Below are 13,245 nucleotides of genomic sequence, written 5' to 3'. Positions count from 1 at the left end.
GCTGCAAGGCTGAGCTGGTCTTTGAATAACTGTGGGCTCCAGAGGGGAGTCATTGTATGGTCTGGAGTTTGCATTTCTTTTGGTCTGATTGTAGTTTCTGCATTGCTGTATAAAAATGTCAGTCTCTGAAGTGCAACCAAAAGCAGTTTTTAGTTGTTGTTGTTTTTGTTTCTTTGCTGTATAAAAATATTGGTCTCTTAGGTGCAACCAAAAGTGATTTTTAGTTTTCTATTGTTTTGGGTTTTGTTTTTTTTTTTTAACAAATAAATAAGACATCTTTTGCTTTTTCAAGATGTTGATTTCAGTATTCTGAGGAACATAGGTAAGTTAGCTGAATATAGCTGATTTTTAGCATTTAAACTGGGGAAAAAACACTGAAGTTTAAAAAGTGATAAATAAGCTGCTTTCTGAGTCTTATATACTTTGCACTCTTTTACATTTTGCTTATGGAATTTATCATATTACCCCTATTTCAAGGATAAATTCTAGAATCTTTAAAAATGTAAATATTATGATGAACAAATCTGAATACTCTTGCCTACTTTTTGGAAAGAAAAGTAGTCAAGTATGGTGCTTGCTTTGGGCATAAATTTTCAAACACAAAAACAATTAAGTAACATAAAAATTTAACATATTGTTACAACTGACCATGATCATTTTATGGTTATACTGATATCGGCATGCAGTATAGTATGAGATTATTACTTACACACACTCACACTCTCTCTTTAGTTTACTATGTCATCTGATGTGGAGCAGCTAACACCTTGGTTATTTGGTCAACTTTGCTTTATGATTCAGGTTATTGTGTGTGTGTGTAAACAAAGTGAATGAAGCAGAGTGGAAGGGAGGGATGGAAGAAAACTAGAACAATTTTAGGCATTTTATGATTTAAAATGCCGTGGTCATGTTTAACTTGACAAGTTGGCTTTTACACTATCTTAGCTGCAGGAGAGGATTGAGGGAACACAACTTTGTTATTTATGCTGTATTTTATAGTATGTTTAAAGAATGTAGGATATCCTGAAGTATAGTTATTTGTAAAAGGCCAACGTTAAAACATTTTACTTAGCAAGATTACTGACTAAGCTCTCAGGAATGCAGTTTAAAGGCTTGGTGAATGTGTGGGGTCTTTCACATGCTGGGTTGGAGGTCTTAAGTTCTTGAGCCAGAAAATTTTGGAATAAAAGCATATTTTTGGAATAAACTGCGGGAATCAGAATTCTTTAACCTTGGTAAGCCAGTTAATTGGCCTTGTGTGGACTGTATATTTCCAGCTGGCTTTAGCAGGGACCTTTTTGTCAGTGATGGTGTCCTTGGGGCCTCGCTCCTCCTCCTTCCCTCCACCCTACTCCAAAAAAGGCTCTTAATTGCACAATATAAATTACCTAAGACTGTACTGTAGTATTATCAGAGGTAGTCAGTTTTCCTGAGCCAGTGCTTATTTAAATTGTAGCCATAGGTTCAAAAGCTTTTATATATGAGGCTTAAACAATATGAGTGAATTGTTTAATCTCTATCAGTGTAAAAACAATTATTTTCCTTTCAAATCTGCTTTCTATTTTTCTGGTGTGTCTGATATCAGTTTTAGAGGTGTGTGCCACCACACACGCTATTATCTACTGATAGTCTCATAATGGGTCTGTTTTTAGAAATGAGGAACATCTGCTTTTTTAGGCACTTGGAAATATTTGATCTTATAAAATATTTTAATTAGTAAAATATAGGACCTTAAAGTTATTTTATTTATTTTTTATTTAATTTTTTCAGTTGTAGATTGACCCAATATTTTTGTTTTTACGTGGTGTTGAGGATTGAACCCAGGGCCTCACACGTGCTAGGCAAGTGTACTACCACTGAGCTACAATTCCAGCCCCTAAAGATATTTTAAATACAAACTTTGTTATGTGGTTTTGAGGGTGAGTGGGAATAGGGAATGGTATATTTTTGTTTTTTTTTTCTATGACATAAATAGTTTTTTGATAGCATAGTTTGTTCATCAATGTTTTCTCTTAAAGTTAAAAATTGTTTTAAAAAGCAATAAACTGCCTTTCCTTGGATAATTATATGAAATAATGTCATACCATCTCTTTGTTTGAATACATTATTTGTTTTAACCCAGATCTCCTCTTCATTGCATGAGGGGCTCCTCTATTTGTTGTTTGGAATGGGCAGTAAACCTTTCAACCTAGTGCACCTAGAATTAATATCCTAAGCTCATATATTAGTTTAATTAAAGAGAAAGCATAAAATTCTGCTAGTTTGTACTAAAAGTTTAAATCCTTTTTGTATCTTCCTAGGATGTGATAGACTTTTAAATGCAGCTTTCTTATCCCATCTTCTGTGGGTTTCTGCTTTAAATATTAATATTGCGAAGTAGCCTCTTAATTTTAAATTGAGCAAACATTTATTGGGTACTGACTCTGCTGCTAGGTGTAGATAGCACAGAGATGAGCCTTTTAAGCTTGTCTGGCTTTTCTTCTCCTTTCCCTTTCCAACCCCCTGTGTTAGGTCAGATCCAGCCCAACAGTTTCCTGCTTACAGCATCTCCTCACTAGAACATTTTCCACACATCAGCCAGGTGTTAGTATCCATATTCACAGCTCTGCAGATTCGCATTATGCATAGAATTAGAATGCAAACTCTAGAACTGACCCAACTGCTGCCCCTTGGTCTATCCACCTGCCATTCGGAGCTTCTTCCTGTCTCCAAATGTCCCAGTCTCTTTCATACTGGGCCCTGTCTCTTGCCTCTGGCTGCATTGCCTGTCTCTCCATTTCTACTTGACAAAGTCCTACCAGTTTTCCCCAACTTCCCTAGGCAAGCATTGGTAGCCCCTCAGCTTGGTCTTTTCATTACTTCTGTGGTATGTGGATCTTTAGGAAGGCATTTGCTCATTTGTTGTGCCTCACTTAATAGGAATCCAGTCTGTAGCAGCTCCAGAACTCAACCACGCCCAGCACATGATAGATGTGAGATACATGTTTCAAATAGTTTCCTAATTGTGTTCATTATGATAAAATATTACCAATATTGCCAGTCCACAGTTTGTGATTGGATACACATTTTAGTTCAAGATCCAGAAGCATAGTTGCCAGTAATTACACTTAAGAAGTGGACCCTTTAAGGGGCTTTATTCATTGAAAACTGAAAACCAAAGTAAAAATAGATGGATCATGTTCATGAAAAGAAGCTCATTTTTTTTTTTCTGTTGCATGTGGTTGGTTCAGAGTGATCTGTGGGTTTTCTGTGGTATCTACAAGTCTACTACTATGGTCATAACTTGCAGGTGCCTAAAGGGCCATCTCTCTCAAAGATCTGGCCCCCATCTCTGAATCTGGCAGGATACGTTCAGAATGGGCTTGAGTTTAAGGCATTCTGATTTCTAGAAAAGCTCTATTAAAATGGAAATAGCCATGGGGGTCTGAGTACAAATCTATCGTCTTATTAATGAAGAGCAGTGTCCTGTGGAATAGATGTGGAATAGAGGGTTGGGTCTCTGCCAAGTGTAGCAGAGACGAATATTTGTCCTTCACTTTCCTTTTTTTTTCCCTCCTATTTCTATGTTTATAGAATTATTATCTGGAGATTCAGGTGGCTGTCAATGTTGCTGTCTGTTTCTCAGCCCTCAGGCAGGTATGGTCACATGAGTAAGCTGTGGCCACCGGGCTAAGTATATGTTTTTGGAGGGAGCTTCCATCCTTGTTGTTCTTCACCCTCCTCCTTTCCTGTCCAGTGAAACACAGATGATGCTAGTTTGGGCCATGGATTGAGGTTATGCTTAGCAGAGGAATGAGGAAGGTGCAGCTTGGGTCCCTGATAGCTAGCTGGCTGCCCCCGTCCTGGACAACCTATGCAAACTTCTGCATGAGACAGAGATAATTAACTTTGTCTTCTGCCACTTATTTGAGGTTCTTGTCATTTGAGATTAACTGGATTTTGGATCCCAAATTCAAAGGCATGCTTTGACTTTGCACGAGCAGTGTGTAGACAGATGTAGGAACAGCCGAGAACATCGTGTATTCTCTGGTGTGGGTAAAGATTGTTGGGTTTCAGCCTAAAAGAGAATTAAAATATTGGGTCAATGTTAAGAGTCCATATATGATTTTTAAAGTTATTGTCTGAGAGTCAATGGCTTTATAGTGAACTTTGTTTGAATAATTTATTGGTTTTTAAAAATCATTTATGGGCCAGGTGGGGTATAGTTCAGTGCTAGAGCACTTGGCTAGTATGTTTGAGGCCCTGGGGTTGATCCCCAGCACCTCACAAAATAATCATGACTGAGACATATTTTCACATTTTAATGCTGTAATTAGGGTATATTTTATAAGGCAGCCTTGTAGCTTTGGCATATAATTAGAGCAGAATTTCACATTTGACCTCAGTCGTCCATAGGTTTCATCCGTGGTGGCTAGAGTTAGAAGAATGTTTCAGCATGAATATCGGCCTAAAATCAGCAGGTTACAGTATCCATTTTAGGATTGAGTCTAGAGCAGCAGCTGAAAGAGTCACTGATGCATTCAGAAAAAGGTCACTTGAAGTCCAGCTTTCCCAGTTTCTTCATGGAGCTCCATCTGTAATTCCATTCATCCTTTTTTGAGACTCAGATTAGAAGAGGCAAGCAGAACCATGAGCTGTGGAGATGGAGCTCAGTGGTAGAGCCCTTGCCTAGCAGGCACAAGGCCCTGGGTTCAATTCCCGGCATCACAACAACAAACAAACAAAAGGAACTAAGACGGGAGCCTTATTTTGTAACATGATTCCAAGTAGAAAGAGAAAATAGGCTAGAGATTAAAGTTTCCATGTCACCTTTTTCTATAATTCTTTAATTTTTACGATATGCACGGAGTTTAAGAAGATGAATACAGTCATCTCCCCTTGCTGGTGAGGGATACATTCCAGGACCCTCCAGTAGATACCTGAAGGCATGAATAGTACTCATACTTTGTGGTTTCCTCAGAATAAGAGGTCAACAACAGTAACTAATAATAAAACAGTTATAACAATGTACTGTTACAGAAGTTATTTAAAATTTATAAATTGTTTATTTCTGGAATTTTCCACTTAATATTTTTGGACTGAGGTTGGCTGTGGGTAACAAACTGTGGAAAGTGAAACTGTAGATAAGAGAGCAGGACTTCATGCCCAGAGGGTTCTATCCAAGGGCAGCTCACTCTTGTTCTTAGATCCAATTAATTTCTCTCCCTTCACTGTTTCACATTGTGTTCACCCCTATATTTTAAAGCAATATTTTTATATTTCTGTCTCTTAACATCTTTTTTAAGCATGATGTATTAACTTATTATTGATGAGGATTTTTGTTACCCCTCTAACTTCCCAAATCTTTGTTATAACCATAAGACATTTTTTTTTTTTGGTGAAATTTTATTGCTTCCACAAATATGATGTTAATGTCCTCAGCAAGCCACATGGTATATTATGATGTTTTCTCTTTTGAATAGCTGTTTGTTTTCCTTAAGATTAATAATTGTTCCCCTTCACCCTGAAGTGTACTTTGCTTTGTTTGACTGTCCTGGACAAGCATCTCACATCTCCCAAATCTCTGGTTTCTCTCTGTTCAAGTTTTTAACTTGCTAAAGCTTTCCAATATTTATTCTCTGTTTTCCCTGGAGACATCCTTATTGGACCTTACGGACATCCTGCTGCTCTTTGGGCTAGTGTAGGGCTCTGCATTTTCCCTCTCTTGAATTCCCTGTTTCTTGCTCTGCCACATTTTGATGGCGTTCATTCTCCACCATTTCTGTTTCCTGAGAAAGTGTGTAAGGGTGCTAAGTTTGAGGTTTACAAATTCAAAGGATTTAAAGGCATGCCTAAAAATCCCTTTATCTACCCTTACTTTTTTTTGAAGTATACTAGCCTCAAGCTCCTGGCTCAGGTAATCCTCCTGCCTCAGGCTCCTGAGTAGCTGGGACTACAGGCATGCATCACTGTGCCTGGCTGCACTCACCTCCAATTCATGGTCTGATAGGGTATAGAATTACATTTTGGAAATAACTTATCACTCAGAAATTTGAAGACATTTCTTCATTGTCTTCTAACTTTTGGTATTAATGAGGTAGAGTATATCATTCTTTCATATATGACGCTTTGTATGTGTTTTTCCCTGTTGGAATTGATTTTCTTTAGCACAGCATTGAAAAGAAACACAAAACCAGAGTACCTAGTTTGCAGCCTCCTTGTTAGTTCACTATGGCAAGTTATTAACTCTGGATGCTGCAGCTTCCTCATGTGTACGGTTGGGCTTATACTACTTTATACCTCTCAAGAGTTGTTTGTGGATTTTGTGAAAATTTATGGAAAGCACTTAGAATAGTTTTTTTGTGCCTCATCAATAGTCACATATTGGCTATTAATCTTATTTGTTCTAAAACATCACACTGACACACATTTGTATCCTTCATAGCAGTTTTTATGAGTTTCAAGTGAAAAGAATAAATTGTTGAAACTGAGTCTAAGTGGGAATCTGGTCTTTGACTTAAGTTTATACCCATTGAAATTCTAAGTTCAAAAATAATAAATCTTTTTTTTAAAGCTTTTTTTTTTTTTTTTTTTTTTGGTGTAGATGGACACAACACAATGCCTTTATTTTTATATGGTGCTGAGAATCGAACCCGGGTCCCGCCTGCACTAGGCGAGCACTCTACCGCTGAGCCACAATCCCAGCCCCCAAAATAATAAATCTTAATGATCCAGATTTTCGGCTGATTTTCCAAAACTCCATAGAAAATCATGATTTTTCTGAATCAGAATTTTCTGCTAAACTATGGATGACCTCTTTTCCAAAACTACGTGGGCCGCAGCAGACATCTGTATGATTCAGGTTTCTGCTGACAGGTAGGGGCAGAATGAGGAATGGATATGCACGTACTGGTGTCTGACCTGAGATCCCCAGGTAAGGGAACTTGGAAGCACAGGGTTTAGTGAAGTCTGGAGAGGCAGGAAGAGATAATGAAGGAATGGGATTTGCATGTGGCCTCTGGGATAGGTGGGAATGTTAAATTTTTCCATCTGTCAGTGTCTAATCAATGATGGTAATTACTTGTGTACTGGGTGTACTCACATGTGGTGCTTTGCAGACATTTAATTACCTATTAGTTGCCAAGTTTCTGTTCTTGTCCTTAAAACTGCACTGATACTGATAAGATTTGTTTTTGCTAATGGAGTGTGCTTTCGGTTTTATGATCCTTAACAGCTATGCCAAACTTGAACTTGTCAAAAGAAATTCAGTAAACGGCACTCAATGTCAACTATGCTTAAAATGGAGCTCTAAAGTACAATTAATTAGATTTTTGTAAAAAACAAAAAATTACGAAGGTAAACTACTAACACAGAGATCATTTAATTATATATAGCTTTGTGGTAATTGATGGGAGGTTTTATGAAAATTAAGAGCCAATTTTTGGCAGCTTCTCATTTTTGTTGTCAGGTAATTTAGAAGCTGTATTTGTGAGTGGATGTGTTGGATGTGTTCTTTGCCCTCCTCTATCATACTGGGTATTGACCCAGACACAGTAGCACTGAGCTACACCCCAAGACCTTTTGATTTTTTTAGGTCTTGCTGAGTTGCTTAGGGTCTAACTAAGTTTCCCAGGCTGACCTCTAATTTGGGATTCTCCTGCCTCAACTTCTCCTTAAGTCACTGGAATTATGAATAGATTTTTTTTTGTGTGTGTGTATGTGTAGATGTTTTTATGGAGATAATTATTAATTGTACTCAGATTGAGTCTGTGCTATCATTGCATTGAGATAACCTCTCTGAAAGAGTCAAGAAATCAAAATGAAAACAAAAGAAATAAAGATTTTAAGGATGGTGAAGTGCAGATGACAACTAGTCCTGGTGTAATGGAGAGCATCCATGAACATGGGAGGTCTTTCCATCTTCTCATGTCTCATTCAATTTCTTTCTTCAGTGTTCAGAAATTTTCATTGTAAAGGTCTTTTACCTCCTTTGTTAGGTTTAATCCTAGGTACTGTTTTAAAGTTATTTTGAATGGAATTGTTTTCCTGATTTCTTTCTCAGTGGATTTATTATTGGTACATAGAAAGATACTGGTTTTTGTATATTGATTTTTTTGTGTGTGTGTGTGTGTGTGTCCTACTTTGCTGAATTTGTTTATCAGATTTGCTTGTATCATATTTCTTAGCAGAAATGGATTCTTCCCTTACTACCTTAATTCTTTGCATAGCTGTTTCTTGTTCTCCCACTCCTGGTCAGAGGATAAGATTGTGTTTATACACTTTCCTAAGGTTGGATATCATCCAATGGCCTGTTTCATCTGGTGACATCTGCTTCTGTAGCAGAAGTGATGTGTGTCACTTCTAGGCAGGAGCTTTAAGAGGGAGTGCATTGTTTCCTGAGGAACTCCCAGTACCTAGTGACCTACTGATCATGGAACTTGACCGAGTGACACTGCAGTTAATCTGGACTCCTGATTGAGCAGGGATATGGGCAGAGCTCCCTGCCCACACCCCTGACATTTATGTGAAGTCACTGAAGTTTGGGTTATTATCACAGCAGAACTGAACCTATTCTAAGGGGTTTGTCTTATGCTTCAAAATCATTAGCCCTCTAGGTCTTTAGTTCCCAAAACAGCATAATTATAAATATTATAAAAAGTCTTTTCTCTTAGTTTCCAATATTGCTAAACATTTGAACTATTGTTTTCTGTATAAATGTCTCTCAAAGTTAGGATGTTCTGGGGTTTGTACCAATATTTCCACCTCAAATAACTTTTTTTCCATTGCTACTAATCCTTAAAGTGAGGGGCTGTTTTAAGTTTGCTGCAGTTACAAGTAGGGAGAGAGAAAAATGTGGAAGTAGACAAATTTTTTTGTTGTTTGTGCTTGGGCGTATACAGTGCAGGTGTGAGTGAAAGAACTGGGGTAGAGACCTTCTCACCATCTGGGCAATGCAGAGCAAGAGTCACTTTCTTTGAGTGGTTGTGGGAAAGGGTGAATACCGTCTTAACTTCATCCATTAGAGAGGGAGAGAAAAATTTCATTATCTTAGAGGCTATGGCTATGGCAAAGGGTATGTGTTTCTAACATTTAGGGATCCATGAAGCCATGCATGCTGGCTGCACTTCCTATAATCTGGAAATAGCAGTACTATTGGGCAATATGAAGGCTACGTTTGTAAATTAAAATACCATGTGTAGGTTGTCCAGGAATCTCACAATTGTTTATGCATATATTTTTTGTAAGAATAGAAGCTGTGTTGTGAATTTCAGACAACTAACCTATGAAAGGACTTGAATTTACTTATTTTCTATAATTGGAGTTTATTAGTTTCCTAGGGCTGTTATAACAAAGCACCACAAACTGGGTGGCTTACAATAACAGAAATTTTTCTTCTCACAAATCTGAAAGCTGAAGTCTGAAATCGGGGCCTCAGCAGGACAATGCTCCCTTTGCTGTCTACGGAGGAGGCCTTATTCTTGCCTCTTCCTAGCTTCAACTGACTTTTGTCTTATGGGTTGAATTGTGCCCCTCAAAGAGATAACAGGAATTAAATAAGTTCCCCTCTCTAGCATACTATCTTAAGTCAATCATGCTTCCAAAATTGGATTTATTTTTTGGGGGGGAAAAAAAAAGTGTACTAACTCAACAGCAATAACAACAAATCCCAATTTTAAAAAAAGATGGACAAAGAACTTGAATAGACCTTTGTCCAAAGAAGATATGTACCTGGCCAAAAAGCACATGAAAAGATGTTCATCATCACTAGTCATTGGGAAAATGCAAATCAAAACCACCATGAGATACCACTTCACATGTACTAGGATGCCTGATGTAAAACAAAATAGAAAATAACAAGTATTGGCAAGGATATGGAGAGATTGGAACACTTGTGCATTGCTGGTGGGAGTGTACAATGGTGTAGCTGCTGTATAAGTCAATATGGTGATTCCTCAAATATATTAAAAATACAATTCCAGTATGATCCATCAGTTCCACTTCTGAGTATATGCTCAACCTAAATGAAAGCAGGAACTGGAACAGATATTTGTATACCCATGTGTATAGCAGTGTGATTCACAGTAGCCAAAAGGAGGAAAGTAGTCTAAGTGTTCATCCATAGGTGATGGATAAACAAAATGTGGTCCATCCATAGGTGATGGATAAACAAAATGTGGTAATATTATTCTTATTCATATTTTCCTACAATAAAAAAGATGAACCTTGTGGAAGCCATAGGTTTAAACTAGGAATTAAAAATAAATAAAACTGTAATATTTGCTATGAATAGAGGGTCCATCATCCTCTTTTTGATCTGAGTTCAGAACCAATGGCAAAATACCATAGGGTAAAGAAATTGCCATTCTATCACCATCAAGGCTGCTTGTGAAGGATGCAGCTTACATTCGTAATGTCAAAGCCCAGAATCAGGTCCCCTCAGTCAACTGCAGGGCTGCCCCGGTCATGGTCATGGAGTGCACTGTGCTCTTCATAGGCTGACTTGTCCCCAGGAAGACAGCAGGAGGAGCCCAGCCGAGAATGCGGGGTTTATTCCTCCCACATTTTCTCATTAGATTTGTTACTTCACTTCCTCTGAGCAGGATGAAAACAAGGGATCAGACTGAAGTGAAGCAAGATAACACTAGTTGAACTCTTGCATGAAAGGACACGGCAGGAAAGGGGAGAAAGTATTCACCTCTAACATCCTTACTTCTTATTCTCTCAATTCAGACTTCTGCTTAATCCATAACTTCAGGAGACTGCTCCTTGGTGAAACACTGTCCCTCTGGGCATTCTTCTAGCCCCTCTGAAGGGCAGTTGAGATCTTGTTCCAGAAGTCTCTGATGGATACATTACCTAAATTGGTTCTGAGGTCTCTCTGTGCCCAGGGAATAAATTTATTTTCTTCTTTTCAGTCTTAAATTATATATAACATTGTGTGTGTGTGTGTGTGAGAGAGATATATATCTCATAGATTTTTGTAGGAGCACAGTGAGATCTGATGAAAATGTTAAGATGCCAGGGAAATAGAGATGCCTTGCATTTGAATATTATTAACCCTTTGCCATCATAAAGTTCCCGGGGAAAAATAATTTTAGGATTGATTTTTTTTTCCTTTGTACTTTAAAGCCCACGTGTGCTAAATAAAACCCAAAGAAGTTCAAGTCCAAAATCAATTTCTTTTGGCTCTTTATACTTTAATTCAACAAATTTTTTGAGACCCCTCTTACATACTCTTCTGAGTATTATAAATATATTGGTGAATAAAACAAATGTCTTGCTTTCTCAAAAATCCTGTCCATCTGGACTGACATCTTGGTGACATGCCTTGTAATGATTTGCAAATAGCCACTCCCTGAAGCCCCATGTGTTTCTGTGGGTGGCTGCAGTAGCCTCTGCTGGGTCATCCCTTGGACCTCACCGTAATCTAAAGCTAAAGGTCAGTGCCTGGCTCATCAGGGGCCTGACATGCAGGATCCTGCTTCAGTGCTGTGGCCATCACGTTTTCGGGATCAGTTGCTAATTGTGTTAGCTTTCTACCACTATGACAAAATACCTGGGAAAACCGACTTAAGGAAGAAAGATTTTTGTTTTTGTTCATGGTTTCAGAGGTTTCAGTCCACAGTCATGTGACTCCATAATTTCTGGACCCGTGTGAAGGCAGGTGGAAGGTCTCCTGTTCACCCCATGGCAGACAGGAAGCAGAGAGAGGAAGAAGCTAGTGACAAGATATACCTTTCAAAAACATGCCTTGTAATCTACTTTCTCCCACTAGTTCCCACCTCCTAATTTTCTATCATCTGCCATTAGAGCTACCAGCGAGGACCAAGCCTTCAACACATGAGCCTTTGGTGGTACATTCCGGGTCCAAACCATAACATTAAAATTAAAACTATTCCTACTTTCCTCCTCTCCCTAGTCATGAACTGATAGAGTTTGAGTGTGTCTCCCAAGAGTTCATATGCTAGAAGCTTGGTCCCCAGCATGGTGGTGTTAGGTGGTAATGTAGTGGGAGGTAATCAGGTCACTAGGGCATCACTCTCAGGTTAATTAGTTGTCAAGGGACCCTGGGTGGGTCCTGCAGGAGCATGTTGTTATAAAGAGTAAGGTGGCCCCTAAATCTCTGGCCTCCTGTCTTACCATGTGATTGTTCCCCCTCTCACAAGATACTGATCCCATCTTTTTTTTTTTAATTTATTTTTTAGTTGTAGTTAGACATGATACCTTTGTTTTATTTATTTTTATATGGTACTGAGGATTGAACCCAGGGCCTCGCATGTGCTAGGTGAGCACTCTGCCACTGAGCCACAACCCCAGCCCCTGATCCCATCTTAAAAACCTTCTTTACCTTCCCTACTCCTGACTCTAGGGGGCAGTTCATTCCTGAGTGGAAACAGGACAGTACTGGGCCATTCTGAACATGGGCACCTAATTCTTCCTAAATTTACAAGATCCGTTAACATCACTTTATTTCCGAGTGGAGTGAGTAAAAGGACGGAAAAAGGGCGGGAGTGTACCCTAGTTCAGCGCTCTGTCCATGAATAAACTGAAGAAGGAGAGAAGCAACACTCTCAATGAGTGTACACTCTTGTCTTTAGAGGAAAGTTCAAAAGCCTAAGTGAAGATTCAAATGTGGGGAAAGTCTGTTCCAATTAGAGACATGGTACAGTTGGATGTGAAAGCAGCCACCTGACAGCCACCAATATGGTTGATCCAGTCAGTTTCTTTATCAAAGCTCTCTGCTACGTCCTGCTGCTTCTAGGTGGTGCATGGACTAAAAGCATCAATATCACTAGGGAGATGGGTAGAAATTGCAGAATCCCAATGCTCCCCACTAATAAATCATTTTTTGAATATGAGGCTCAGTCGATTTGTATGCACATTAAAGTCAGAAACACATGTTTAGAAGAATGAGAATTAAAGCATATGATTTCCAATTTGTACTTATTTAAGATATTTTTAATGCTGGTGTTGCTTCCATAGCCTTCTATTTTGCTATCCATTAAACTAGTTCTAGCTTCCTCCTGTTCAACTGGTGTCCCAAGAAATCATTATACTTCAGGAAGCTGAGCACCAGGTAGGCTTGTCCTTGGTTGCTGGGTATAAGATGGGCCTTACTAAACTTGGCGTTTGAGGAGTTTGTCTGAAGACAGTCACAGGAGCTGATTTAGGAACTTAAACCTGAATTGTGAAGAATGGTAATAAGCTGAGGTTTTGAGGAAAAACCTACCTTGAATAGGTTGAGCAGAAGAATAGACTTATGAA

The 13,245-nt window shown here is 38.6% G+C and overlaps 1 protein-coding gene and 1 long non-coding RNA gene across 5 annotated transcripts in view; one reads left to right on the top strand and one right to left on the bottom strand.

Moving 5' to 3' along the window:
- Positions 1–13,245, top strand: part of Mtus1 (microtubule associated scaffold protein 1) — a 141,980-nt gene that overhangs the window by 29,128 nt on the left and 99,607 nt on the right. The gene's annotated exons all lie outside the window — the stretch shown is intronic.
- Positions 1–13,245, bottom strand: part of LOC124080105 (uncharacterized) — a 101,965-nt gene that overhangs the window by 53,721 nt on the left and 34,999 nt on the right. The window lies entirely within an intron of this gene.

The sequence above is a fragment of the Marmota monax genome, unplaced genomic scaffold (assembly GCF_021218885.2).
Source record: "Marmota monax isolate L192 unplaced genomic scaffold, Marmota_monax_Labrador192_F-V1.1 WCK01_AAM20220418_F8-fsc00197, whole genome shotgun sequence".
Classification (NCBI taxonomy): Eukaryota; Metazoa; Chordata; class Mammalia; order Rodentia; family Sciuridae; genus Marmota; species Marmota monax.
Note: the sequence above shows the minus strand (reverse complement) of the source record. Positions and strands in the feature narration are given on the sequence as shown.